This window comes from Pelecanus crispus, chromosome 2 (genome assembly GCF_030463565.1).
Source record: "Pelecanus crispus isolate bPelCri1 chromosome 2, bPelCri1.pri, whole genome shotgun sequence".
NCBI lineage: Eukaryota > Metazoa > Chordata > Aves > Pelecaniformes > Pelecanidae > Pelecanus > Pelecanus crispus.
In genome coordinates, this window is record NC_134644.1 from 104,969,691 (window position 1) to 104,996,944 (window position 27,254).

Below are 27,254 nucleotides of genomic sequence, written 5' to 3' on the forward strand. Positions count from 1 at the left end.
CCGAGCAATAGACATCTCATTGTGGCAGGCCTAGACTCACCGCTGGGTGGTTTTGATAAAGGCAATATGAGTTGATAACTGATACAGTTTGCCACAGAGTCATCTGGGGATGCTGACAGCTACTATGCTTTAATAAAATCATTAGAATGTAAATGTTTTTATTGCGAAATAAAGAGCCTCCAGCAAAGTTGACACTATCGCTGCTCCCTCCACTGAATGAAAGCACCGATTAGCATTCAAATGATATAATGATAGTCTGGTTATCTTTATTAAAATTTTTCAAATCGAGTCTTCATTTTGCATGATTGAGTTTTAAACAAATGCAATATTCAGTAGGCTGGTGAGCCAGTCTGAACACTCTTGAAATAATTAAAGTGTGCCTTTTATTTTTTTAAACATGTGTTTCATAAGCAATGAATTGGATTTGCTATTTTAATATGACAATATCTAGTTAGCTTTGCATAAAATAGGGATGTTATAGCATAATTATTGAAAGGGTACAACTTTTAAACATATGTTTCATAAAGCTGAATTCAATTTTCTGAAATGTGACAATGCCAGTCAGCTACTGAAATAATATCAAAGGATGACTTGATTGTTTAGGTTAATTTCATGGACAATCTTTACTATATCATAATTGATGGTAAATGGTATGCTTTGTGGTATTTATTTTCAAAGGAAACACAGAACTCATTTCCCATAATGTTCATCAATTCAGGGTTCAGACATTTCAACTGCAAGAAAATGAAGCAGATTCTAAGCAAATAGTTCAGACCCTGAATTTCTGCAATATATGATTTAACATAAACTAGCAGAGGTTTTGAACCAAGAACAGCCTGAGGAAAACTGAAGAATAAATTAACTCATCTAAGTCCATTAGATTGTACTCTATATAGGATCAATCAATCATTAATAAATATTTAGAAATCCCATAGGACCTGATCTTCTTTTCAATAGTTCTTTCAGTCTTGTCAACTTAGACTAACCTTTCTCCTGGATTAATCAACCCTATAAAACATACTGTACTACAGATACCAATAAATACACAGTATTGTAAGCAAGTATGCTTTGGCTGGTTCTTGGTTATAAAGAATCAAGAGAATCAATGATGACATAAATGTTCCTCAAAAAATGTGTTCCTGAAATAGCTGTAGTATTGATTCCAGGCTGAGACAGCTTCAGAGCTGAATTGTAAAAAAAAAAAAAAAAAACCCAAAACCAAACCAACCCAAATCTGAATAGCTGACAAACTCTTGTACCCGTTGTTTGATGAAGAAATGAAGAGTGTAGGTGCATTCTTAGTTCTTAGCTAGTCTTTTATTACCATGACTTTCTGAAGATGTCCTGGATAGTTTAGAAGATGCTAAAGAATCAGACTATTCACTATTTACATTTCACTGGAAAAGTGCAAGTGAGTATCATCAAAAGGAGGAATATAAATACCCCTCTGGTAACAAAGCTAACACATGAGAAAACAGGAATGTTAAAAAATATCCTTTTAGCTCTTGTATTGGCACACAAACCTGCATTTTTGCATTACTGGAAAAATACAGCAAATAATTGAGGGTTGTTTTTTTTTTTGGTTGATATATGAGTGTAAGAGAAAGAGACTTAACTGCAAAATTATAATTTTATATGTATGTGAACATCGTCTCATTACACCAATCTGACTAGATGGGACCAGAACATCTTTAGCAGTGGCATCTAGGAGAGGACTAGCTAGAGTTGTGGTATCTGCTGTTGAAGAAAACACATTCCCCTTTCTACGCAAAAGATGTGGTTACCATCTAAAGGACATAGAAAACAGTTCAGGCCAGACCATTCCTTCCCCTGTGCATCAGATTTCATAACAGTCTGTAGACCACCCTGCATCATCCTAAAACATGTCGTACTGCTTTGTGCCTGGGGATTAATCCCTCCCAGAGAGGGAGATGACCTCTCCTCTCTATTGCCAGTGCAGCCAGCCTGGTCCAAATGAGGGATGTCACAACGGTCTTTGGAACTAAGCTTCAACAAATGCCTTGTAGGCATTATTTAGAGTATTACTAGATCACAGAGCTGGAAGAAGAAAAGCTTCACAGTTTATAGAAGCCTGCACTCCCACTCTTTTAATGACAACTTGTAAGAGCGAGGGCAAGGCAGTAGTGGATTTGTGTAAAAGCCATTTCAACACAGATTCTGTTGAATGACCAAGGGAAGTCTTCCCACTATCACCCACAAAACATTGTTATTTGCAAATCTTCTTGTGAGGTAACATACCTTATCCACACAATCACTTATGTTGGTACTGGGCATATAACATTTTTTTCAATTCTTTCAATTTTTTTTCTAAAATAAACCAGAATTTTTTCAGGCAGAAATTTTCTCTTCACAGAGAAATACAAGTGCAAACCTGATACTTATACAAATTGGTTCATTGGGACAGGAACTGTACCAAAAGCCTAATTTGATTGTAACATGGTGTCTTGTAAAACAGATCTAATCAGTGTGTCTGGTTATACTCGAAGTCTGAGGGGGAGTTTAAAAAAAAGTGGCTTTCCACCTTTTGTTATCCAGCCCAAGCATTATATTATCGATTCAGAACGGAAATGTGCTGAGCAAGTGGCCCTGAATGCAACTGAAAGAAACCCTTGGGACCATTTATGAGGTAGAATTTGAGCTCGCTTAAAGAGCTATAGCACATGCTATTCTTCTTATTGACAGGGAAGGAGTTTGCTCTTTTAGCAAAATCAACAGAGTAACACCTGCTTGGTAAAGATTTAGGAAAGAATAAAACCCATACAGACTTAAGAGCTGGACAGACATGAGCGAAGTCTGAAGTAAATGAGGAGCAGAAAGGTAGACATGGATTTGGCTGGACATAGGCCTATACCAGGTAGAAAATCATAGAAGATTTAAGAATACCTCTGCACCCTCACAATATTATCATACACAGCTCTGGAACAGTTATTTTTTGCTCCTTTACCTTCACAGAGGGAACAGGAGGAGAAAAAAAGTATGCAAAAAAAAAAAAAAAGGAAGGCTCCCACTCCCGTCATGCAAGTTTGTGTATGTCTGTCCATTCTCCATGGTGTGTACATATAGTGATAAAGTGACAGAAAAAAAAAGAAGAAAGGGAAAAATAAAGAATATATCAATAGAGGACTACCTGAGTAAAAAATCTTTGGGAACTGTGACTTCCAGGAGGCACACTTGTTTGTGGCTTGCTTGTGGGCACTGAACTTTTAAGTGGGTACTGGGGAACTTTCAGAGTGTGCTTGTTTGGTTTCAAAGATAAAGTGGCAGAACAATTGTCGCCTTTTGATGGTAGGAGATTTTTGGTAGGTTGGAGATTTTTTGTAGGCACGCAGGCCTGAGCAGCAGAAAATGAAGCTGATAAAAGTTGGGCACAGAGAAAAAGAGAAAGAAAAAGAATAATAAAAAGAAAGAGCAGAGACAAAGAAAACTCAGGGAGAGGATTTCCAGAAGGAAGAAGAAGAAGAGCAAGTTGGAGAGTAAGATTACTGTACAGTGAAAAAAACCATGAAATTGCTAGAAGAATATAAAAATATGGGAAAATGGTAAGGCAGATAATAGAAGAAAATTAAGACTCAATCAGAGGATTAGAAAGGGATTGGTCCAGTGCTACATTTCATACTATTATCAGTAGCACTATGACAGAACTTGCATCCTGAATTTTCAGTGTCTTGCTTTAATAGACAGTATCAAACTCATGGAGGACAACACACAAACTGTGTATGTTCTTCAGATGCTAACACATGCTGGAAAAAGTTCAACAGCTGCTTTCACAAGTGCGTGTTGACAATGTGACTTAACTCCTGGCATAGCAATTCAAGTGTCTTGAAAACAACTGCAGTATGGTTTTAACTGCCATCTTCTACCTCCTCCCCATATTCTTCCTTCTGGCTCACAGAAGGTTGTCAGACACAAAATTCTCTGGACTTTAACTAACAGAATAAAATACCTAATATAAATTACCTTTGACTGCTGAAAGACTTTATTTACAGCTGCTCAGACCTGCATCTGGAGAGTTTAGGTAGAGGCTATGACTGCCAGATGGTGGCCAGACTTACCCAATTAGCAATCTCTCTCATCCTGTGCCTGGGTTTGCAGTGTTACTCCTCACATCATGGTTGCTTGACTCAAGCCAGTACCTCTATGGTCTAAATTAGTAAAAACTAAAATAGTAGCAGCATCGTCAGGTGAGCCAACACAGAGCTCTGTAGGCTTGGCTTAGTCAGAAGATGCTCTTTCCTGTTTTTTCTGGCTGTTGAAATTAACGATGTAGCTCTTGATCAGTTCAACTTGTTGACAGTTAAGGCCTAATCCTGGACTGCTTTTCAAGGCAGCAGCATGTTTAAAAGAGTAACGAGGGCTGGCCTGAGTGGACAGAAAAGTGAAAAAGCAGGGAGAATGGGGAAATAAAGGTAAACTTTCTCAAGTGTATAGTTATGTTTAAAAAAAAAAAAAATCAACACTGAGGCTTATGCCATCAGCAACTCAAAGCATATTCAAGTCCAAAAGGGTTATCTGCTGAAATCTCTGCTACATATGAAATGATTAAAAAATTATCATTTATAGTTGTAGCTGTGCTAAAGCACATCATCTAGACTGATCAATGCTTAGACTGCTACTTGTAGCTGGAAAAACAAATAATGACCCTAGGCTTTTCTAGTGCACAGTTTAGGAAAGGCAGAGATATACAGACTGAGTAAAAGTACAGATCCTTACAGTACTTCCAGAAAACATTCCCTGTCCCACATGAAGAAAGGACTGGTCTCACCCAAAAAGTCTAATTAAAATAGTTACATTACTCTGATTATGTTTCTCCAGGTGATTAGGAAGACAGGGTCTTGTATTTCAGCATGAAGGTGGAGAGAGGCTGATGTTTGCATTTTGTTAGCTAGAGTTTCTTTTGCTTTTCTGACCTGCCCTTGGCACAGAGCAGGGACTGGGGGAATGTCAGCTTTAAGCTGCTGCTTTACATTCAGGTCTCTGAGGCCACCTGAGAATCGCTAAAGCCTCATCTGCATCACGATGCCAACTCCTCTCAGGTGGAGAGGATACGACAGTATAGGGAAGGGAGGTTTGTTTGGGGTGTTTATATATATATATATATATATATATAACCTGGGAAAAGGCAAAGTACAGAGCTTTAGTACAAGTACTGCAAATTCCATGAGAAATATCCAGCATGCTGTAAGCACCAGGTTTCCAACTATTATGTGCTGCAAGAGTAATTAAAAAATGACTACTGATGAAGATTGAAGATATCTGGCCTCCTCTGAAAAACCTGCCAAATACCAGTCAGTTATTATGAAAACCATATTCCTTCATCCGCACCACCATTATGGCTGCTTTGATTACAGTTTTATGGACATAGGGCCCATAACTTTGCTTCGACCCTGAAGGAAAAATAAACGCAAAATAAACCAATGTGAAATTCAAAGCATGCCAGCAAGTTCCATCACACCAATTTGGAAAACTCACCAAGTTTCAGCAGGTGTAATATATCAGTACACAATTGTACTGGTTCTATTATAAACTTACGACTAGTCACAATGTTAGCTACGATTTCTGATACGTTTGTATGTAAATTATTTTAAGGCTTTAATGAGGGAATTCAAATGTGTCAGCCAAAGAAATAATACAATTCGACACAGCAGAAAGGCTAAATGAGTGCTTCATTCATTACTTACTTTTATTCTGTTTCTAGCTGCTTTGCATCCTTTTCCTGGAGACTAGATATTGCTATCCTCATTTCTTCTGCTTTTCTCTTACTTGTCATTTTTCAGACATTAGGTTTATTTTTTTTCTTCCTTTGTGTGTAGAAGCACTTTAGCAGCAGTTATTGCTTTTTAGCGTAAATTATATTTTTAGAAATTGTGACCAAGAGAGACAAATTTAGAACTGGAGGGGTCAATTCAGAAAACATAAATGCCTATAAAATTTGATCTGAACCTGATTCAAATACAAAAACTTGGAGAGGTTTAAAAAATACTTCTGAACCGAGGTTTTAACCTCTGTAACAAATTTGGCTATAACTTAACATGAAATTGCTTGCTAAAAGCAAATACAGCTATTCACGGACATCATATTATTGATATCTAACCCAGGGAGGTTATGCCCAGGGAAGAGGTGGGAATCAGATATACTTCTGAGGTCTAGCACTTTTCCTGCTTCTGTTCTGTTTTGAAGCGTAGCTTTTTGCTGTAGCCCAAATTTGCTGCTCATGATGATGTTTTGGTCTGCATGTTATGTATTGTCACTTGCCCATATTGTTCTCTGCCTCTCATTTCTCCTTGCTCCCCATTTCCCTGGTCTGTGGGTAAGGGAATTACAAGTTACTCCTGTGCCCTGCAACCTGAGATTTAAGTATTATGGATGGTGACATAAAAGAGGGTCTCATTCTCTTTTATTCCTCCCAGCATACGACCTCAATCTCTGTCCCTTAGATAGCTGATTATCCAAATCCTCTGACTCTTATAATCCCTTTGCTTTCATTTCACTGAGACTGCTCATGGAGTAAAACACGATTTTTCTTAAGTGAGGTGGAATTATCTAACTTTCTCAAATCACCAATGTATATTTAGCAAGACACTGGGTTGATGAAAACATGATTGTGATAAGCTGTGGTAAGGGTTCTGAATCTAGAGGTTTATTTATCTCATTTGCATTCTAAATAAAAACTGGTTTTTTCTTTTTTTTAGTTAAAGATCTTTGAGGCTACTCATATATGGCCCTAAAAAGACACAGGAAAAATTAGCAAGGGACTTATTCTGAGAAGGTAGATCAACAGTGGGATTTGTTCTTCATGAAGGAAAGAAATAACACAGCTTGCAGGAAATTGATCAATGCCTCCAGAGCCATACTGTGAATTTCTCTTCTTTCATCTTTACACATGGAAATAAAAGGACCTATCTGTTTCAACTGGAGTTTTATAGGTATGTTTTACAGCACTGACTGAGTTATCTGTCTCCTTGTCGGTAAGGAGGTGGATAATTCCCTATCTGAAAGTGTTTGTATTTTTACAGCTTTTTTTGGCAAACATCAGAAGTGACCACAATCTCAAAACACAAGGAAGAACATAAATTGGTGGAAAAACACAGCATAATAGACCTTCTCATATTGTGCTCAAGGGGACTCCAGGGACCAGCCAATCCATACAAGAAGAATAGTGTGAGCTAGATGGGACCCAGTATGATTAATCACCAGAGCAATGCAGATTTAGCGCATTAGGTGAAAAGATAAATGTGTAAAACGCTGTGTCAGAACCCATGGAGTGGCCCACACGGTAATTCAGGGTCAGTAATTGAACTTCACTCTAATTATCCTGGGGAGATAATATTAACTTATAGTTGAGTGTGAAAGAGAGAGTCCATAATTCATCACTCGATGGGGCTGCTCATTGCATTGTGTTATTGAAATATGATGGCTCCATTTTTATCCTGTCATAATGACAACTGATGTGCTTATTTTCTTTCTCTGTGCCTCCAGGGGATGATGAAATAGTAAGCAAACATTCTTTCTGGTGAAAGAATAGCACTTTATCACACTGGCTTCAGCTCTAAAAAAGCATTCGCAAACTCAGAAACAATTTCTAGAACCAAGGCCAGGCATTTCCCCTTGCATTCTGGTTGTAGACAGCTAACCTAAATAAAAGCCAGTGCTTTTTCTCTCTATGAGAAGCAATTTTCCCTTCCCCAGTTATCAATTGTTTCAGTTTCTTAAATTTTTTTAGAAGTTTCCTTTCCATTTCTAATTTTCCTGGGATACAAAATTCCAGATTAACTTAGCAGTAGCAGAAAGGTTGCTGCACAGCAATGATGGGTTCTAGAAACTGGAACGTGTCCATTTTTCATTTCACGCCTATGTAGCTTTCATTCAGTTCCTTTCAAAAATATCAGTGTTTTCATTAGCAACAATTTTAAAATCAGCCCCTGTTTGAGTTTGACTATATTCAGCATTTGAAAAGTATTCAAATTATGTCTGTGTCAGGAACTTCCTAGCTTTTGCAAACTTTTTCTCCAAGTAACCTATCAGACTACAAAATCTATCAGGATTTAGATCAGAACAGATTTCAACTGCAGATTTACTTTAGTGGTATAGAGCATATTACAAAACAAATCACTGGATATTTCTTTCATATCACTGTGTGGCTTCTCCTATCCTGTTTGAGCAGAAAAGTCAAGATTACTCCACAGGAACCAAATGTGTTTCATACCCATGGCTACACATTTATGCATGATTACATTAGGTCCTGAGTTAATAGTTTGATAAGGGATTAAGAAGATATGGGCTGGACTGGACAAAGAGAAAGAAAATATTTGGGAACTCTAATAAAAATGCCAGAACAAAGAAAAAGGAGGTGAAATTCTAGAAAGGGAAATTCTTGTTACTAAATATGGAGTGAGAAGTGCTGTGAATACTGCTCAGGTGACTTACAGTGCACTGATGATTTTGACAAGAGACTGCATTTGTTGGATTATGGACTTATGTCATACTTTCACTACAGTAACGTAATTGATGACAAATGGGAGATGTTTGACATAAACAAGATTTGGATGGAATTCATAAGGCAAATTGCAGTTTGATACATAGATGTAGAAACATCGGTAGATTTTAACGAAGCTTTTTTTTTTTTTTCCTTGCATCCCAATGAAACAATCTATGTCTTTGGCCGACACTACACAGGTAAAGGTGACTATTTTTTCCTGACAAATTTTCAGTGAAGGTTTATACTCCCCATGGAAGGCATTTAAGCTCTTCATATTGCTTTGGCTGGCAAAAGTTACAAGGCCAAGAAAAAAAACTCAAGAATTCTCAACAGCCATGTTCAGACAGCATTTCTGGATGGACAAGACTGAAGTATGGGGAAGGATGGTTTGAGCAACTGGTTGCTACTCACTATCATAATAGTGAATAGGACTGGAGGCAGCTTGGGCTGCAGTGATCACGCGTTGGTGGAGTTCACGCTCCTGAGAGACATGCGAAAAGCATGGAGTGCAGTCAGGACCCTAAATTTTAGGAAAGCAAACTTCCATCTCTTCAATGAGTTAGTCAGAAGGACCCCCTGGGAGACAGTCCTCAGGGACAGGGGAACGGAACAGAGCTGGCAGATCTTTAAGGACACCTTCCATAGAGCACAAGAGCTATCAGTCCCCATGTGTAAAAAATCAGGCAAGGAAGGGAAGAGACCAGCATGGCTGAGTCAAGACCTGCTGGTCAAACTAAAGAGTAAGAGGGAACTGCACAGGCAGTGGAAGCAGGGACAGGTGTCCTGGGGGGAAAACAGGGAAACGGCCCGGTTGTGTAGGGAGGAGGTCAGGAAGGCCAAGGCGAGGATGGAGCTGAATTTGGCAAGGGATGGAAAGAATAACAAGAAGGGCTTCTACAGGTATGTCAACCACAAAAGGAAGGTTAAAGAAAGCGTACCCCCCTTGATGAACAAGAAAGGCAACCTTGTATCAACGGACGAGGAGAAGGCTGAGGTACTCAACAACTTCTTTGCCTCGGTCTTCACCGGCAACCTCTCTTCTCACCCCTCCCGAATCGATGGATCACAAGATGGAGACCAGGGGGGTAGAGCCCCTCCCACTGTGAAGGAGGATCAGGTTCGAGACCACCTGAGGAACCTCAATGTACACAAGTCTACGGGACCTGATGAGATGCATCCCAGAGTCCTGAGGGAATTGGCTGATGTAGTTGCCAAGCCACTCTCCATGATATTTGAAAAGTCATGGCAGTCAGGCGAAGCCCCTGCTGACTGGAAAAAGGGGAATGTTGTGCCCATTCTTAAAAAGGGAAGAAATGAGGACCCTGGGAACTACCGACCTGTCAGCCTCACCTCTGTGCCTGGGAAGATCATGGAACAGATCCTCCTAGAAGCTATGCTCAAGCACATGGAGGACAGGGAGGTGATTTGAGACAGCCAGCCAGCACGGCTTCACCAAGGGCAAGTCCTGCCTGACCAACCTAGTGGCTTTCTATGAAGGAGTGACTGCATCAGTGGACAAGGGAAAAGCAATGGATGTCATCTACTTGGATTTCTGTAAAGCATTCGACACAGTCCCCCACAACATCCTTCTCTCTAAATTGGAGAGATATGGGTTTGATGGGTGGACTACTTGATGGATAAGGAATTGGCTGGATGGTCACATCCAGAGGGTCATGTTCAATGGCTCGATGTCCACATGGAGACCGGTGACAAGTGGGGTGCCTCAGGGGTCCGTACTGGGACCGGTGTTATTTAACATCTTCATCAATGACATAGACAGTGGGATCGAGTGCGGCCTCAGCAAGTTTGCAGATGACACGAAGTTGAGTGGTGCAGTTGACATGCCAGGAGGATGAGATGTCATCCAGAGGGACCTGGACAAGCTGGAGAGGTGGGCCTGTGTGAACCTCATGAGGTTCAACAAGGCCAAGTGCAAGGTCCTGCACCTGGGACGGGGCAACCCCCGATATCAATACAGGCTGGGGGATGAAGAGATTGAGAGCAGCCCTGTGGAGAAGGACTTGGGGGTACTGGTAGATGAAAAGCTGGACATGAGCCGGCAATGTGCGCTTGCAGCCCAGAAAGCCAACCATATCCTGGGCTGCATCAAAAGAAGCGTGGCCAGCAGGTTGAGGGAGGTGATTCTGCCCCTCTACTCTGCTCTGGTGAGACCTCACCTGGAGTACTGCATCCAGCTCTGGGGCCCTCAGCACAAGAAGGACATGGACCTGCTGGAGCGGGTCCAGAAGAGGGCCACCAAAATGATCTGAGGGCTGGAGCACCTCTCCTATGAGGCCAGGCTGAGAGAGTTGGGGTTGTTCAGCCTGGAGAAGAGAAGGCTGCAAGGAGACCTTATTGCAGCCTTTCAGTACTTAAAGGGGGCCTATAGGAAGGATGGGGAGAATCTTTTTAACAAGGCCTGTTGTGACAGGACAAGGAATAATGGATTTAAGCTAAAGAAGAATAGATTTAGACTAGACATTAGTCATTAGTCATTATTTAGACATTATCACATCAGCAATAAAAGGAGAGCCAAGGAGGATCTCCATTCTTTGCTGGATGTGGGGGGGAACATTGTCACCGAGGACACGGAAACCGAGACAAGGAAAAGGCTGAAGTACTTAACGCCTTCTTTGCCTCTGTGTTCAACAGCCAGACCGGTCATCCCCAGGGTACTCAGGCCCTTGAGCAAGAGGATAGGGATAGGGACCAGAATGGAGCCCTCATAGTCCAGGAGGAAGCAGTTAATGACCTGCTATGCCACCTGGACGCTCACAAGTCTATGGGGCCGGATGGGATCCACCCGAGAGTACTGAGGGAGCTGGCAGAGGAGCTTGCCAAGCCACTTTCCATCATCTATCAACAGTCCTGGTTAACAGGGGAGGTCCCTGATGACTGGAGGCTTGCCAATGTGACGCCCATCTACAAGAAGGGCCGGAAGGAGGACCCGGGGAACTACAGGCCTGTCAGCCTGACCTCGGTGCCGGGGAAGATTATGGAGAGGTTCATCTTGAGCGAACTCCACAGGCAAGTACAGGTCAACCAGGGGATCAGGCCCAGCCAGCATGGGTTCACAAAAGGCAGGTCCTGCTTGACCAACCTGATCTCCTTCTATGACCTGGTGACCCGCCTGGTAGATGATGGAAAGGCTGTGGATGTCATCTACCTCGACTTTAGCAAAGCTTTTGACACCGTCTCGCATAATATCCTCCTCGGGAAGCTGGCAGCTCACGGCTTAGACAGGCATACTCTTCGCTGGGTAAAGAACTGGTTGGGTGGCCGAGCCCAGAGAGTAGTGATAAATGGTGTTAAGTCCAGTTGGCAGCCGGTCACGAGCGGTGTTCCCCAGGGCTCTGTTTTAGGGCCAGTCTTGTTCAATATCTTTATCAATGATCTGGATGAGGGGATCGAGTGCACCCTCAGTAAGTTTGCAGACGACACCAAACTGGGTGGGAGTGTCGATCTGCTGGAGGGTAGGATGGCCCTGCAGAGGGACCTGGACAGACTGGATCGATGGGCCGTGGCCAACTGTATGAGGTTCAACAAGGCCAAGTGCCGGGTCCTGCACTTCGGTCACAACAACCCCATGCAACGCTACAGGCTTGGGGAGGAGTGGCTGGAATGCTGCCTGGCCGAAAAGGACCTGGGGGTGTTAGTAGATAGCCGGCTGAACATGAGCCAGCAGTGTGCCCAGGTGGCCAAGAAGGCCAACAGCATCCTGGCTTGTATCAAGAATGCTGTGGCCAGCAGGAGCAGGGAGGTGATTGTCCCCCTGTACTCGGCGCTGGTGAGGCTGCACCTGGAATACTGTGTTCAGTTTTGGGCCCCTCACTACAAGAAAGACATTGAGGTGCTGGAGCGTGTTCAGAGGCGGGCAACGAAGCTGGTGAAGGGTCTGGAGAACAAGTCTTATGAGGAGCGGCTGAGGGAACTGGGGTTGTTCAGCCTGGAGAAGAGGAGGCTGAGGGGAGACCTTATCGCTCTCTACAACTACCTGAAAGGAGGTTGTAGTGAGGTGGGTGTTGGTCTCTTCTCCCAAGTAGCTAGCGATAGGACAAGAGGAAATGGGCTTAAGCTGCGCCAGGGGAGGTTTAGACTGGAAATTAGGAAAAATTTCTTTATGGAAAGGGTGGTCAGGCATTGGAACAGGCTGCCCAGAGGGGTGGTGGAGTCACCATCCCTGGAGGCGTTTAAAAAACGGGTAGATGTGGCACTTCGGGATATGGTTTAGTCTGGTCTACCCTTGATTAGTCTAGAGTGGGCTTGGTAGTGTAGGTTAATGGTTGGACTGGATGATCTTTAAGGTCTTTTCCAACCTAGATGATTCTATGATTCTATGATTCTAAGAAATTTTTTACAATGAGGGTGGTGAAGCACTGGAACAGGTTGCCCAGAGAGGTGGTGGAGGCCCCATCCCTGGCAACATTCAAGGTCAGGTTGGACGGGGCTCTGAGCAACCTGATCTAGTTAAAGGTGTCCCTGCTCCCTGCAGGGGGGTTGGGCTAGATGACCTCTAAAGGTCCCTTCCAACCTAAAGCATTCTATGATTCTATGATTCTATGAATAAGAAGAAAACTGATTTTCCTTTGGTTCCATGCAGCTGACCCCTGAAAAGACTGCACTGTGGCAAGAGTCATTTGAAATGTATGCTGGTGGAAATAAAGTTGGCAATGTTGGGAGATGGTCAACTGTGAGGCAAATGGTAGATAGAAAGTAGAGAAACAAATTAACTTGCTTTACTGGAAGATAAAAAAAATTAAAGGAAGAAAGGGGTAATGTATCTACACATTGGCAGCTGCATTCACGTTAATCAATCAAACTGGGCAAAGTTATAGGCTTAAACATTATCCTGACGTAGTCCAAGTAGTTGATTCTCAGCATGTTTCTTGCTATGGTTTTGACACAGATCAGATAGCTTCCTCTCAGAAAATGCCCAGGCACCATTCGAGGATGAGCCAGGGTCAGTAGTGCCCCCACAGTCAGCATAGACAACTCAAAGATTTTTTGCGGGGTAGCAGAGTGGGGGCGAGGCAATACGGGACTTCAACCTCATAGACGTGAGCTGCAGAGAATTTCTGTGCGCTTTTTGCTACTTTGGGGTACAGACTGTAACAAAATTGAGGAGGAAATGAGGAAAAGGTCTTTTTAAATTAAAAAAAATCAAAATCCTGCATTCATCATTTCCACTCCCAGTGCCTTAGCAGTGCCAAGTTCAAATGCATAAAGTGGAGGACAAGACAGGATGAAGTTTAACTCGAGCTTTTGTCATGGATGGATAAATGGTTCTAGAGTTCACGCTTTGGGATTCATTCCAGTCATTTTGTTTTAGTCTGACTGTGGCAAAGTGACAACAGGGTGTTTGCTATGCAATCTTCAGTAACAAACTGAAATTTTAACACATAAAATGGATGGCAGTAAGATGAATAACATTATGGAGGAGGTTGTCTTTTATGCCAGGTGTTACTTTATTTCACATGTAACACTTTTATTTCTGGTATTGTATTGTCTTATACTGATTGTCACCTGTTCTATAACTATTTTATTGCCTTACAGAGGCCTTGAGCAGTTATTCCTTTAAAGACACCTTTCAATATAAACACTGCTTTTTGATCATCAAATTAACACTACACAAACAAAGTAGGAAGGATAGTCACTGTGAAACACAAGAAGGCAGAACTGGCCCATATTTATCAAAATACTAGTGCTATGTCCTAGTGGCAGGAAACAACCATTACAGTAAAGGTGAAGATTTAGAAAGTGACTTTTCAATATTTAATACACTAGGTGGACTCAGATTGGACTTAATATTTGCTATGCATAAAACCAGAAAAAAAAATCACATAATTGGTGACCAAGGAAATTAATTTCTCTAGATCAGATTTTATTCTTAAACAAACATATTTTTCTTGTAATATTAAAAAATAAATATAACATACTTGACTATCCAAATGTGACTTTTTTAGCACTTTTTCTGTATTTCTTATAGCTTTTTTAGGCAGAAAAGTGTCTTGTACATAAACCATGTCTTTTTAATTTCTCATATATTTTAATATCAAATTATTTTGAAAAAAGCTTTCTGACACTGTTTTCTGATATGTAATGTTAGAATAGAATAGAATTCTCTGTTTTATGGGTGTGCAAAATTTAAACCTGTACAGTGAGGATGTAAAAAGCTACAAGTATATATAAAAGAACATCTTAGCTCCCACGGCCCATCCTTTCCTACTTTTGGACTATCTGATTTTAGATCAGATGCTTTAAAGAAAAAGCACTGAGTAAATTTCCTTAAAGCTTTCCTAAGAATTCATATTAAGTTACATATCCAGATATAATGGAACCTTTCTGAAGCATGAAATAATTGCATGTAGCCTTATGTCAAATAAAAATGGTTAGAGTATTGAGTTAATTAAGCCACTGATCTGTACCAGCGGCTATGTTCATCATCTTAGGTTCCTGCTGTCTTTCAGAATAAGTGGGCTTCTGTGTATATCATCCATCTCTGGTATTTCAGAAGTCCTGCAGTCAACATAAAAAAGTGAAAATAAAAGGTACAGCAGTTTTTTTCACTAGTCTCACAACCTAATCTGTTTTATCTTTTTAAAAAAATGGCTACATTTACATTTACTGACTCTTGTATACAAGTCATAATGTCAAGAAATCCATTTGCTCTTTAATAAAACTTATCATAATGTCTGAAGGCTTGATTTATGGACAGGTCTGTTGTCACCTTGACTGCCTGAACCCTTTCATTTACTGCAAAAGTTCCAAGACAGGTCATGATATTTACACTAGGTCAGAATAATAATGTCACCAGGATCACAATCCCTGACAATAGCCTATTTGTCTCCTTTAAATAATGAACATCATTGCTGAAAATTGCAGACTGAAACCATAACACACAAAGGAAAGTAGAATATGACCGTGCAGGATATGAAGAACCAATATTGACAAAAATCATGACCTACTTGCTCCAATTTGCTAGCCATTTTTTGTTATTCTTTTCAAAAGAGTCTCCAGCACTATCCAGATGATCATGAGAAATAAAATAATTTCTCTTGTACCAATTCTGACAAAAAAAATATGACTTCAACTAAGTATGAAGGTGTGTGTGGTGCTGCTTTTCTCATGGCATGGTAAATGCCATGGTAAATATGTACAGGATATACTTTTCAGATACTTCAGAAATAAATTACAAGAAATAGTTTTCTCCTTGATGCCTAAAAAAAAAAAGAAAAAAAGACGACTCTTCAACTCCTGAAGAAGTACTTTCTGAATTATTTCAGGTATTCAGATCCAAGTTATTTCAGATCACTGTGAAATTTAAAAGTGTATAAGTATAACCAGATACCCTTGTGTACAATTTAAGGATTGGAATATAATATCAAAATTCATTTTGGACTAAGGACACCTGCCTGTCCAGTTCATGAAATTCATGACCCAAGCTAGAAGCCTGTTCTCCATGCACAATGAATGAGAAGAGGTGGGCACCTAAGACTGAAGTTTCTAATGTTGTATGGTGAGTAGGCAGGAGGTAAAGCCAATTAATAGGAAGCACAGACTTGATGCATCCCATGTATTGAGCTCAAAAGTCCTACTTTTGACACCTGCTTTGCATACACCCAAGTGTAGGCACCTCCATGCACCTACCACTCACAGAGTAGTGACCTGCTGACCAGCTGCTGTGAGCCTAGGGCTCCTGCAGCAGAGTTTAGTGCTGCAGCCCTTTCACAGCATGTCCTTTAGCTGATGCATTCCGCATAAGATCACCGGTGCTCCTCCACTAAATGTTGCGCAGCACCTCTGGAAAGCCCATGATACAGTGTTGTGCATACACACAGTGCTGCATGACCATTGATACCTGTGGTGTGACCTGTGCATACATGGCCGTCTCTCCATCTTCCCCACAGCAAACTATGTGTGTCTCGAGCTTTAAGACGCCACATAACAAGGTGATCTGGAAACAATGATGAGAGGAATGCTGCACACTGCCCAGAGCTAGGCAATTACACATGGTCCTGAGCTGCATGCCTCTAGAAACTGGGATTTATAGCTCAAAGCCTCTGCTTGACATAGGCATCTAAATTTTTCCTTGAGCGCAGATAATTGTATCCGTATTTTCTTACTGAACATAAGTGGATGAGCAACTGGTGATAGTCTGAGAGGGCTCAAATTCCAGCTCCTCAGAATAGAGTGTTTTACCCTATCATGGTTAAGGAGTCAAATTTTCCAAAGCAGAACTGAGGTAAAAAGTGTCCTTTCAGAAGCAGTAAAAATTACCAAATGCTCTAAACATCTTGTTTAAGCTGGGCCACAATGCATTAGGAACACAGGAAGCATGATACCAGAAATAATATGCCAGATTATGCCTATAATATTTTCCACTAAACAACTTAAACTGATGAAAAGCAAGTGCAGTAGCTAAAATGTAATTTTTGGAGGCAGCAAGTCTTCTGAAAATTAATGTAGTATTTAAATATTGTAGTAAGATTATGGTTCTTATTACAGATATGACACTACCTGTTAAGGCAGCTACTCTTCCATTCAGCATTTAAGTGTTGTGTCATGCAAGTAAAATGGGTAATCTGAGATTTTGGTTAGCAGGTCATACTACCACATAAAATGAGACATAAGGTAAGAAGCCTAACAACAACTTCAAAGTAATAAATTTGTCTGCAGATTTTCTCCAGAGATGTATTCCTTCACAGAGCAAAAACAGACCTCCCCAACCCCCACACCTAAAGTTCAAGCAAATCACACATTTACTGTCTAGATGGCAGGTTTTATCCTCATGCCTACCTCACTCTCTGACTGAATTTGCACTAAACAGACTGAAAGATAAAGTTTTTGCCAAATGGACTTTTCTCAAAATACTCTGTTTAATCAATACTTTTTTGAGTCAATACACTCTAGGGGGATGGTTTCCATCTTCCAGAGCTCTCTGATGCTAGAGAAGGAAGGAGAGAAATCTAAGCCAAGAAAGACCATTGGTTTTGCTCCTAAGACCCTCACACAGAGCTGTGAAATAGAAGCCTGTGCATGGACAGTTCCAAGAGAAAGCAATCATGAAAATGTATGTCATTCATGGGGAACCTTGCATCCACCTTACATCTGTGTAGCTCAAGATGGCACACTCATGGGACTTTACTTCTCATTTTCCTTGCTTTCTTTTTGAATAAAAAGGTAATTTTCACAGCATTTATTGAAATACTGGATGTTTCAAACCTGCATTTCATTTTTAAGCAGTTATAAGGAGGTTCATTTAGATAATAAGTCAGTAATTCCTTCAGAAATCAATGGAAAATGCTCAGAGCTATTACTATTTTGACAGCATATTGCAAGATTAGTAGAACAATTTCACCATGTTTATAACTGCCTCATGCTGGCATTTGATTCCCATTTGTCCTTAAAATGAAAACAAAGAAAAGTAGTTGCACAATCACTCTTAGTTTCTGTCTCAAGCACAAATCATTCTATCAACTACACTATTATTTTCTTCAAAGTTCCTGTTAAAGAAATTTAAAAGTTCAAATGGATTTTAGGCAAATGGTGTGAAAAAAAAAAAAAGCATGCAAAAAAAAAAAAGAGTGATTCAGTTAACAACATACTTAGAAAAAGGACATGTGGGTTAACTATATAAGCCTGTGTCATAATCTGCTTTTAATGGCTAAATTCCTAACCTTCAGGTACATGATTTTGGATGGAATTACACATTTTTTTGTATAAGTGATTTTAGTTATAGATCTGATTAGAAATGTGGAGACACGGAAACACTGACAGGGGGCCTAAATCATCTAATGTGATTTTCTGTTATTATTGCAAATCTTTTGACGTATAAGGAGCAAAGTGAGTGTGGAATTCTCTTTGCATTAGAGAATCACAATAAATAGCCCTTGAAGGCATCTCAGGAAGTCATCATATCCATTCACTTTGTCAAAGACAGGTTTAGCTACTCCTATATCATTCCTAAGGAATATTGTCAAACTTGTTAATAAAATTTCCTCTACTGATGGATTTTCCAGAGAGGTCCAATCTTTGCATATGCTTCACTGTCATTGTCAGAGAGAGCTTTTCTTATGCCTGAATCTTCTTGCTGCACCTTAAGCTCATTCTTCCCACACTAACCATCTTGCACAAAGCTAACAGGTCTTTGCAACAGCTTTTCAAAATGTTGAAAACTTTCATGCCATCCCTTCAATATTTTATACTTCATAACTCTCTCTACAGTTTACCTTTTTCAGATCTCTCATTAGACCTGTCACTCTTCTTTAGATTCCCTCCAATTTATCCACATTTTTTTGAAAGTGGGATGCTCTAAAATGGAAACTACTCAGGATGAGGCTTCACTATTAGCAAGTACACCAAAAGGATTCTGTCAATTCTTTGGCCAGCTGCATTCCTATTAATGCATCCCAAAAGGGTATTTGTCTTTTTTTGCATCAGCAGAATATCATTGATTCATTTCCAGCATGAGACCACTATAATACCTAGATTTTTTCTGTGAAACTTATCCCACAGCACCATCCTGTATTCGAATAATTGCACTTCTGCTTAAAGCACAGTTCCTTGAAGTAATCTTTGTTGTATCCTATTGTTTCAAGAATTTTTCTCTAATTTAATCAAGAGTATTTTGAATTCTAATTCTGTTCTTCAAAATACTTTGCCCCTCCAGGTGGTACTAGCTGTAAGTATTGTTAAGTACAGTCTTCCACCATCCAAGTCATTAATAAAAATATTGAATTGCACTGAATTCAGAAGAGATACCTGCAGAACTTTCCTTGAGACAATGAAACACAGAATCTCTCTGAGTACATTTTCCAACTGAATTGCATCTATGTTGTAGTAATTTTCACTAAGTCCCATTTCTCCTGAGTTACCTTGTGAGTATGTCACAAAATACAGTAGGAAAATCCTCAGAAAGGTCAAAAACCACACCAAATTCCTGACCTACAAGTCTGTCATCCTTTCATTAAAAATAGATACATATATATGTAAGGTTAGAGTGTTTTCTTCTTTACAAGTCCATGTTGGCTGCTATTTATCTACTTATTGTCTTTCAGATGATTACAGATAGTTTAATTATTTGTTTATGTGTTTCTTCCCCACAAGAATTAGATGTAGGTAACAGTTGTGTACCTCCTGCTCTCTGTTTTCTTTTTTTTAAAGAAATTAATCACTTTTGCATTTTCCAGTCTCAAAACTATCTGCTTAGTTTTTTGTGATTTCATTTGAAGATTTTCAGACCCAAATGAGTTGAAAACATCTGTCTTATCTAAGTACTCTCATTTATTCCTCCTTTGATTGACAATTTCTTTTTCCTTTTTTCGCAACAATTTTGCTGATAGCAAATGAAGGCTTATTATTTTAAAGTCTTATGAAGATCCATAAGCCATTGAAATATTTGGCCTTCTAAACATCATTTGTCAATACCTTTCCCTCTCCATGAAGAAGCTGACCAATGATATTCTTAGTTTTCCTTTTACCATGAATATACTTTTTCCTCATTACCAATGCCATTTCTTGTAAGTCTCACCTCATTTTGTGTCTTGACATTTGGGATTTTGTCCCTATGTGTTTTCTCTGTGCTTTTAAACTTATTCTTAGTAAGCTAACCTAGTTTTTGCTTCCTGTGCACTTTTTCCATACATCTGAGATCAATGAAAAACTCACAATTCAGAGAAGTTTCCCATCTGTCCATCTTTCCTTTGGTTAGTTTGTGCTTGTGCTAATAAGTAAAGGCCAGCTATACTTCATATCTTCTTTTCTTACACTCACCTCCAATAGTTGCCAACCCTCTGAGTATATATGTCTTCCTGACAGCCTGATTTTTTAATTTTTATTTTTCTCTGTGCCATTTTACCTCTTTTCCCTATCAGGTCTTGAATACTGTTTATCGTTATTCACATTAAGATGGTCTTTCACCTTTACATTCTTATCTGATGTCTCCATGTTGGCTGGAATCAGTTCTAACCTGCTGTATCATTTCCCCAACTCTCCCACTGCTTTTGAAAGCAAATTCTGTACTCTGAATGATTTTGCCATCTTTTCACAGAAAGCTTTATCCACCTGAACTTCTTTACATTTGGACGGTTGTAGATCCTAATCATATAGCTCCATTGTTCTCTTCCCCGTTCATCTATACTCAGAGATTTTCAGCAAGCTTCTCTCCTTTTATTTTCTGTCTTGGTAAGTGCATGCATCCTTGATCTTCATTCAAAGCAATACTCCTCCTTCTTTTCATTACCTGCCTTTCTTGTACAAGCTATTCCTCTTTTATATTAACATTCCAGTCATAGGAATTATCCTACCATGTCTTTATTATATCAATTAAGTCATAAACTTGACCATCTAGTAAGGATCTCAGCCCTTCTTTCTTCCCCATATTTCTTGCATTAATATACCTATAGCAGGATGTTTTGCAGACTGCCATACTACTTCTAATGTCCTTATATTATCACAACGGAGTCCTGTTCCCTTTCCCCATTTACAGGGTTTTGTCCGCATTACTGTTTCTTGTTGTCACCTGGGTATTGGCATTCTTCAGCTCCCCCTTCTAGGTCTGTTAATCCTCATTTAAAGCCCTTTTAATGATATGGTTTCAAAGCTAGGTTTGGAAGACAATAGGGTTTTATGCAAAATAAATTATGAGTCCAAGTGATCCATTATTCCGGAGATCATAATTGGATTTTTTTTTTAATTATATATTTATTTTGCTCTGAGATGAATACTCCGAGATATCTCTCATACTGCTTTGTACCAGTTTTTAGAAAGAAATTCTACACTTTTTCTAAGTGTTCAACACTTCAATTTCATACTGAAGTGCCTCCAGACTGCTTGGACTTTCACTCTGTAGTTACTCCTCACTTCTTGCTTTTAATTACTGAATTAGAGTCGCTTTTGACACCTAACTCTCCACAAGTACCTCAGCATTATTACCAAAGAAGACTATGTTGAAGTGAGGAATTTCTCCTTTCAAAGCTATACAAAGAAACCAAGTTGTCAGTGACACAGCTGCATATGCATATTTAAAGAGATAATGCTTATGGATGTCCTATACCAATTAGATTTGAATTATTATATATTTGAATATATAGATATAAAAAATTATTTATCTAATGCATAATGTTGTGTCCATAAAAATATACATCAAGATAGGCTGTTATATCATACATTTATGCTATAAAGAAGTATTACAACTAGCAAGTATTTTTTAAATTAGTTTTTCATTGCTGTTCCTTTGCTACATTTCCTTCGCACAAACATATAAACAGAAAATTATTAATTATTTTGCAAAATAAATAATTATTTACTTGTAAAAATGTCTCTCTACTATACTAACTTACCACCTACCTAAAATAATGTATCAGCAATGGTGTATTAATACACGGCTATGAAAAAAATACTGTGAAAGTTGATTTTAAATGAAAAGAGGATCACCTGGTTTTAGATTTTATCTTTGTTTCCAGACATAAAATTAAACCAACTTTCTCAGTAGAAGTCTTTGCAGAGATCAACACAGATAATATATGCTTTATATAGGCACTAGCCATGTGAGCATCACTAAAAAAGTGATGGAAGAGGACAACACAGAGTGCAAATAGCAATGTGTAACTGTGCAGCACCTGTTTTGGTTTTGTTTATTCTTTTTGCCTTTGAGTCCAATCAAAGTGCTTCTTTTGTCTTTTTGTATTTACGATAGTAAGGAACAAAATTAAACTTATGGGAAGCTATGATAAAACTTCATGATGAAATACACTGCAGCTACAAAATGCTGTGTGTTTCATAGGGCTTATAAAATTAGTGACCTTTTTGGTAAAGTTAGTGACAGACATAGCTTGAAAACCAAACTTCTACAGGAAAACCAGAAGTGACATGACAAAGGGCTGGCCTAATGTCCAAGATGCTGTCTTTTATTGTATTTGATGTCCGTTCAGACATGTTTGACGTGTCTGTTTTCACATCTCTTCTCCTCTAATAGCAGCTGTGCTCTGATGAGATATAGCACCTTTAATTTCCAGCCTTTTTTTAATTCTTCTTCTCACCAAAGTGAAAAAAATTCTGACAATATAAAAGTAGCCCTCCCATTCACTTGAACTGAGAGTCCAAATTTCACAGTTTTGACAGAAACTTCTGACAAAGTAATTAATGCTAAAGTAAACAGTTTTCAAGAATGTCTGTCTGCAATAGGAATGCTCCTGATTGAGGTTTTTATTTACTTTACACTCATATCTACTTAACCTTCTTTAACCTACCCATCTATCAAGAAAATATACAGCTATGCATACTAGGCTTTTACCTAATAGAAATTCTGAAGCTCAGGAAAAATGAAATTTATGTAACTTGCATTATTTCCTCACAAAGTTTATAACTCAATGAATGATGACACAGGTTTAACTGATAAACTGATTTAAGAATCTGTTGTTACTTAGGAGGGTTAGTGCTTAAGTAACATATCTGGTCATGCTGTCAGAACTTCCCAAATTGCTTACTTGAAACAATTCAATCTTTCTGTACATAACTCTGCTATGCAAACTTCTTTGTATACAGAAATTACAAACAACTTCCTAGTGTTGCTTTCCATGCAGGAAAAAAGGTTGTAGTAAAGGGAAGAATTTTACAAAATTCAATGAAGTCTTGAAAGTCTTGGGCATTTTCTTTCAAGCTGTATGATATTAGGAAAGTTTTGGTTGGCTCATTGGGTGGTGTGAGAGACTGCCTGCTAAGGATTAAACACTGTCAAAATGCAAAATAAAGCCAGTTTACTTCATTTTGCATGGAGCTTTTAAAGCTGTGGTCTAGGGAATGTGTTTTATTAGCTTATAACCACCTGTCACTTCAAACTATATAAACCATTTGCTAGAGAGAGCAATTAAACCGAAAATTCTCAGAGGATCATTTTAAGAAATGAATTATAAACAACAGGGGAAAGGAAGTTGATATAGACAAATATTATTTATATTGCAAATCAAACCCACTTTATTTACAATTCTTAACACTGAAATTCTCTCAGATTTTACAGTTGTGATCAGATGCAGATATTATGTTGATTCTTAAATTATTTTACTCAGTACAGGAGTTCATTTATGGACATGCTTTTGTGACTTGAAAGTAAGTGGTTATATATTTCCAATTGTTTTTCTTTTCCATTTCTGTTGACCTTTTACTTTGAAACAGGACAGGTCAAACAGGAAAATGATGAATAATTCAAAACACTGAAATAGGAAGACAGTGAAAAGCCTAGAAAGGTCTGTTTCAGACAATTCAGGGTATTAGCTTTTTCCTCACATTTGGTAATTTGCAATTTTTTTCCCTGGAAAGAAGCAGGAGCTTATGTCTCTTCCCACTCTAGAACAACAGTTATAAAAGTGTGACTTGATGAAAAAAAATACTGTGAAGCTGTTTATGCTGACATTTTCCTATCGAGATTAACAGACAAAGACAAAGAACATTTTACATTAATACAGTAATGTGGTGACATTTACCCTAATATCTAACACAGCTGTTTTACATGGTTTGTTGTTTTGAGTTTACAAAAATAATTTTATCCTTAGATGATTTTGCTGGTGTGTTTGCTGATATGCTTAGGTCTTACAACAAAGCAACCATTTCTAGGTAAATTTAAGACACCACCTTAATAATTTTATTTAAGTAGAAGAATTCCTTAGCTTCTTGGAATTTCATACAGTGTGTATTGAATAGACATGTGAAAAGAAGTAAATCAGTTATCAATAAAAGTCTTCTCAGGACCATCATGAATATGCACGTTTAAGCTAATCACTTACTTTTCTTTTGATGTTTAGTTCCTTACATTTATAGAGATGAGGCAGGCTTCACATTACACTTAAATGCCCTCTTACTCTTCAGATTCAGAGTCAGATTTGGTTTGTTCCCTCCAGCTCTGAAAACGTCTAATAAAACCACTTTCTAGCACACTGTATTATTTCCAAGGTACGTCATTTCAGTTAATATTTTGTTTCAGTGAACACAGCGATGATAGGTCATGCCATAGTTTGAATGAATTTCTTCCCTTATTTAGGATTCCCAGCCTACCCTTAGCTGTTAAGCATACATGGGGTGCTTGTAAACAGAGGCAGAGCCACTCAGTGAGTATCAATTGGTCTTACCCAGTTGGATTTCCTCTCTCCTATCAGTAAGTTTAGTCCTTCAGGCATGACACATCACATCAAGGGGTTTTGTGTAGTGCTTAAGCTCCTTAGGTCATTTAGATATTCTTTCTACTACATTATCTTTTGACGTGCACCTAGGGATAGCTTGTTTCCTTCACATCCCTATATTCAAGTGAATACGGGTCACATTCATCTTCTCCCCATACTGTCGTTAGAGAGTTTAATTTTTGGTAGAGGCCTAAATTCTAACATGTCTTGAAAAATGTTGGAGATGACAGACAAATACATCTTTATGGTCCCTGTGGCAAGCAGGTCAACATTTTCTTGACAAAATATGCTGGACTTTTATAATTACAGAGTTCTTTACCTCATTAAAAGTCATGTCACCATTAGCTCAGTAAGATAAGTTGCACAAGAACAGCGGACATCCCAGGATGAAAGTTTCAAAAATACCCATCTAAGCACTTGAGGATGAGGCAAAATGAGCAGAAGTGAGAAATCATTACATTGCAGGACAGAACACGAAGGCTGGAAGTAAACATCACAGAAATTGCAGTTAAAAAATGAAGATGAAAACATTACTTTATCCATGATTCCACCCTTGATTCTATCAATTTTTTTTTTTTTACTGAAATGGTGGGTTTTTCAGACTGCATTGTATGCAAGTCAACAGTCATTTTTATCAAACAGCATGCCTGAGCACAAAGAAATAGTGGTGTTTCAGTGAAACTCTGATCTTTCTTCTGTGCTCCATGCAGTTCTGTAAACTCTCCATGGCAAAACTTTTTGTTCACTGTGCTTCCATGGATAAGAAATGTGGAGTAGGAGTGTAACAAGAAAAACAACAAAACTATCATTTATGTGCTTTCAGCTTCCCCAAAAATAGAGTATATGTTTAGCAACCTGTAACCAAAAGAAAGAAAAAAAAAAAAAAAGAGAAAAAAGAAAGGAGTAACTATGAAGGATCACAAATAACTTGAGACAATATTTATCATTTTATTAAGCTTGTAACTTATTACTATCCAAGGACTATGTTGTGGTAACAAAACAGATGCTATAATCCTTGTTTAATCATTTGATATTAGACACCCATTAATATAGACAATAATAATAATAAAAGAAATAAAGTGTTCAGGGTTCAGCGGCAATACACTTTTGTTTCTGACTGAATAAGAAAATAAGATACTGGATTTAAAACTTCCAGTAGTACCACGTTCTCTTCAAGGCAGAAGATAAATTAAGAAAAAAAACGTCAGCTTCATGACATTTTTATAGATTTATGATTTTAAAAGACCTCTAGGGAGTCAAGTGCACAGAAGAATGTTAAGGTTTCCAAAGCTACATGATAATTGCACTTGATAGCAATATTCCACTTTGGTTGCATACTGGATGGTGGACAGCATGAAAAATAAAGACAAGTATCCTTCAATGTATATATACTCGGTATTAATAAGCTCTGGGAGTAAGATGATTCAAAAAACATGGAACTGAGGAATGACCAATACACCAACAGCAGTATCTTAGGACATTCTGTATGGAAGGGCAATGTAATTTTTGTGAACTGTCTGGCAATGTAACTTTAACTATAATTTCAATAATTTCCATGTTTCAATTGTTCTATGTGCATAGGAGTTTAGGCAGTTATGTCTGACAATAAAAACAGAAATTAAGCTCATTAGGTTCTATCTGCTCTATGTACAGGACACTGTCAAAAATTTTGCAAATAGATTTTTTGCAAAATATTTTGCAAATAGAATTTTCTAATCTGAGTGCTGCTATAGCATATACCTTGATTCCTCCCTGTAATTGTAGAAACGAAAAATGAAAAAAAGAAAAACCATCAGCATATCATCTTGCCATACTTTTGTGACTGAAAAATGTATAGTTTTATATTCTGGTAACAAACTAAAATAATTTAAAGTGGGTTTGTTTCATGATGATTAGATCCTCTGACTGCACATGTGTAGGTAAGTGTGTGTCTGTCTACGAGCATATGTGCATATTTATATATGTGTGAGTGTGTTTATGTGTGAATATATTTGCAAAGGAGGAAAACTTCTTTTTCTAATATAATAGGTTTTCTTAATTATCATTTGGAACAGAAATGAAGGCATATGCCAGGATTTTTGAACTGCAGTGGATTAATTTGGAAGCCAAATTCTTAGCAGTATCTGTGTACAGGAAACCCTGTTTCACACTGTGAGCAAAATAAAATAAAAAAAAAAAAAGAACTGCTAGCTCTGATCAGCTCTGCCATATTTTCCAAAAGTCCATGAACCAGAACAGTGGGTTAAAAGGAAGTTGACCTGACACATCCAGGTAGACTGATAAACTGAGCTGAAAACATTTCATCTTGCAGCTGATGCTAGGTGAAGCATATATGACAAATTGTAATGGCTGCAGGGTAATGGATCACTTGTAAGGGCCCAGCGTTCGCTCACTAACTTCCTTGTGCTCTCCTGCTTTCTCCCACACGTGGCAAGCAACTTTCCCTTCATGAGTCTTAGGCCTGCAGGGGAAAATCACAACTTTGACAAGTCATTCAGCACCCTCTACAAAGCAAGAGTGCTTTGTCTTTACACGTATGCCGTTACAGCAGGACAGGCTGTGCACTCAGTCACAGCTGGTCTTCC